Source organism: Rattus norvegicus, unplaced genomic scaffold (assembly GCF_021556685.1).
Source record: "Rattus norvegicus strain SHRSP/BbbUtx unplaced genomic scaffold, alternate assembly SHRSP_T2T unassigned-0000091, whole genome shotgun sequence".
Taxonomy (NCBI): domain Eukaryota; kingdom Metazoa; phylum Chordata; class Mammalia; order Rodentia; family Muridae; genus Rattus; species Rattus norvegicus.
Genome location: NW_028238824.1, coordinates 16274 through 20000, shown reverse-complemented (window position 1 = coordinate 20000; position 3727 = coordinate 16274). Strand labels below are relative to the sequence as shown.

Here is a 3727-nt window from a genome sequence, read left to right as displayed (position 1 = left end):
CATATATATATATATACACACACACACACACACACACACACACACACACACACACACACACACACACACACACACACACACATAAACTCTTTCCTCTGAGCTTCTCAGAGGTCGACCAGTACTCCCTGCCGGGACTCTGTCTTTTTTTTTTTTTTTCCTCTTGAGGGAGGTCGACCAGATGTCTGAAGTATCCGGCGACGAGCGCCCTCGCAAGGCTTTGGACTTTTTTTTTTTAATAAAATCTATCTATCTATCTATCTATCTATCTATCTATCTATCTATCTATCTATCTATCTATCTGTATCCATGTATATCTTTCTTTCTTCTGAGATTCTCGGAGGTCGACCAGTAGTCCCGACGGCACTTTGCCTTTGATGATCCCTCTCCAATTGTCCTAGGTCGACCAGATGTCCCTAACATATGGCGACGTGTAGTTTACTCGATCCACCTGGTATTGACTTCTGGCTCTTTTTTTTCAATTTATTAATGATATATCTATAATATATAATATATAATATATAAAATATATTATATATCGACCAGTTGGAAAACGAGGTCGACTAGTTGTCCTATGCCTTACATACAAAGCAGTGACTGGTACTTGCAGTACTATGATTTTTTTGTTTTTGTTTCTTTCTCTTTTTTTTCGGAGCTGGGGGACCGAACCCAGGGCCTTGCGCTTGCTAGCTAGGCAAGCACTCTACCACTGACCAACTGAGCTAAATCCCCAACCCCAGTACTATGTTTCCGCCCCCCCCCCCCTTTGGTTTACATTCAATCTCTCTCTCTCTCTCTCTCTCTCTCTCTCTCTCTCTCTCTCTCTCTCTCTCTCTCTGTGTGTGTGTGTGTGACAGGGGAGGGTCGGCCAGTTGTCCCTTCCATTATAAGCAAACTGAAGGTATCAATTGGTCAGCTGAATAGTTCTCTGCTTTCCATTGTTCTCACCATCTCTCCAGTCGTATTTTTTATAAATATTGAATATTAAATATATGTGTGTGTGGGGGGGGGTGTGGCTGTGTGTGCATGAGTTCCTAGGTACGAACCTGAGGGAGGGAGGGAGGGAGGAGGGAAGGAAGGGAGGGAGGGAGGGAGGGAAGGAAGGTCGACCAGTCAGCCTCCTTTCTTTTTTTTAAAAGTTATTTCCTCTTCTTTTCCAGAATTATTTATTTTGTGACTATGAGTACACTGTAACTATCTTCAGACACACCAGAAGAAGGCCTCATCCCATTACCGATGGTTGGGAGCCACCATGTGCTTGCTGGGGATTGAAAACTCAGGACCTCTGGAGGAGCGGCCAGGGCTCTTAACCGCTGAGACATCTCTCCAGCCCTCTTTTTCCAGTTTTAAATAAGCCTCGTTAGTTGAGCGATCTGGGGAGTTGCTTTTCTTTCCAATTTGTGTGTGGGGGGGGGGCAGCAATGGATCCAGTATCCAATTCCCCTTTCTCTCGATAACATCTTATTACAGTAAGATGGCTCGATTTCATTTGCAATTACTTTCTTATTCTAGACGAAGGTTGATGAATAAATCTTCTTGTCGCTCCATGAAGGAGGGAATAAAATAATATTTGGCTAGGTCTATATTCCTTCATTTTTATTTCTCTTTGTTTCTTGTCCTTTCTTTAAAAGAAAGAGGTCAACAAATCGGTGTGTACCACCACCACCACCACCACCACCACCACCACCACCACCACCACCACCACCACCACCACCACCACCGAGTTGTAGGGATCCATTATGGGCCCCTGTCTGTCTGCCTGTCTGATTCATTCGTGTTTATTTAAACGTCCTCCAATGATGGTTGTGCAGTGAAAGAAATGCGTGCCCGAGCTCGAGCTCGTGCGCAAACACACACACACACACACACACACACACACACACACACACACACACCACACGGGGGGGGGGCAATGGGGGGTGAGGAGGAGGAGGAGGAGGAGGAGGATGAGGAGGAGGAAAGCTTGGGTTGGGTGGTTTGAGGATTTGAAGGTTTAGCCCTGCAATGTTCCTTACAACTTAAAAACTTTGTGACACACAAAGCGATATTCATTTTCTCCTTCTACTTTTCACTCTGTAGACCAAGATGGCAGACTATATCAGCCTTTGTGGAATGTGACCTTGTATTGCTTTGCCCTACTCTGCTCTGCTCTGCTCTGCTCTGCTCAACTTAACAGACGTGTTTTTGCTTTTGTTTATGATTTTTGCTTGCTTGCTTGCTCGCTCGCTCCCATGACTTGACTGTGGTTTCCCTTTCTATTACAGCACGGTGACCAGACTGCCTTGGGGTAATCAGAAAGGAGGCCAGAAGCAGTCTTTTTTCTGACGCACTGAGACTACATACCAGCCGATTTGGAGGAAAAGATATCCCTCTCTCCCTCCCTCCCTCCCTCCCTCCCTCCCTCCCTCCCTCCCTCCCTCCCTCCCTCCCTCCTTGACCCATTTTCCCTCTTTCCCGATACACTCAATAAATTTAAAGTAAATCAATGAATCAAGTCTCTAGTAATTTATTTGTTGGGATTTATTTGTTGGAAATTATCCCTCCACACCTTCGCCCCTCCCCCCACCACTCGAGGATGTCTCCCTGGGGGGGGGGCGGGGGGGTTGGGTGGACTCGTGTAGGCATACCTCTCCTCCCTTGGCTTTCCGGTCCACTTCGCTCCAGCATACCTAACTCTTTGGAAATGGTAATAGAGTTCATGACACACCCTCACAGAGAGAGGAAGAGTCCGATCGTTCACTGATTCGCTCTCACCCAGCCTCGCCCTGACAGCTCAGGCATGTCTAAATCCGAATGTGGGCAATATTTACATGACTTGACTTGGTGCTTCTAACTTTTTCTCTCTCTTTTTTTTTTTTTCTTCTTTAGTATTTTTTTCTTTACCCTACAAACAGCACACTGCAGCTGTCTTCGGACACACAGCAGATCGATCCCATAACAGAGGGTTGTGAGCCACCATGGGAATAGAACTCAGGACCTCTGGAAGAACACAGTCAGAACTCTTAACTGCTGACTCCATTATTTCCGATTAATGTTTAATGTTTATTTTATTTTATTTTATTTTATTTTCGGAGCTGGGGACCGAACCCAGGGCCTTGTGCTTCCTAGGCAAGCGCTCTACCACTGAGCTAAATCCCCAACCCCAATGTTTAATGTTTAAATAAATAAACCTTGTAAAGAAATTAAGCATCTTAAAACCATAGGCATGTGCATCCCCTCCTCATTCGTTCATTCCCTCGCTCATTCATTCATTCATTCATTCAGACAGACAGACAGACAGACAGACAGACAGACAGACAGCAACCAAAGTCTAGCCTTTAACAAAGCAAGAAAGCATACCCTGCGGGACGCACAGATGAATTCCTGAGGCTTACCCTGCAGAGCTTACATGAGGCTTAGTAAAGGACTGACCTGACAACAGCTACCTACATACGTTGAAAAGTCTACCTGGTATTGACGGATGATGACAAACTGTATGTGTGATACAAAACTGTATGTGTGGTTCCCCTTATAACTCATCTCGAAGAGCCCAGCTGTTGGGGCTCGTTCTTTTGGGGGGAAATGGAGGCTTTTCATCTTTCCCAAAGCTCCTCCTAGATCCTTTCTGTCCATCTGTCCATCCGTCCGTCCGTCCGTCTGTCCGTCCGTCCGTCCATCAAATTCTACCCTAGGCCTGCCCTTAGGTTGGTGGTCGTCCATTGAGTGCTAGTGACTTCTGACTTGTCTCTGT

At 45.8% G+C, this 3727-nt stretch overlaps 1 long non-coding RNA gene across 2 annotated transcripts in view; it reads left to right on the top strand.

Moving 5' to 3' along the window:
* Positions 1-2491, top strand: part of LOC147997650 (uncharacterized) — an 18761-nt gene extending 16270 nt beyond the window's left edge. The window contains exons 2-3 of one of the 2 annotated variants that reach the window (XR_015647648.1): positions 1158-1356; positions 2262-2491. This is a non-coding gene — a long non-coding RNA (uncharacterized LOC147997650). The remainder of the gene's footprint in view (positions 1-1157; positions 1357-2261) is intronic. The other variant, XR_015647649.1, reaches the window with a different exon arrangement.
* The last annotated feature ends 1236 nt before the right edge of the window (positions 2492-3727 follow it).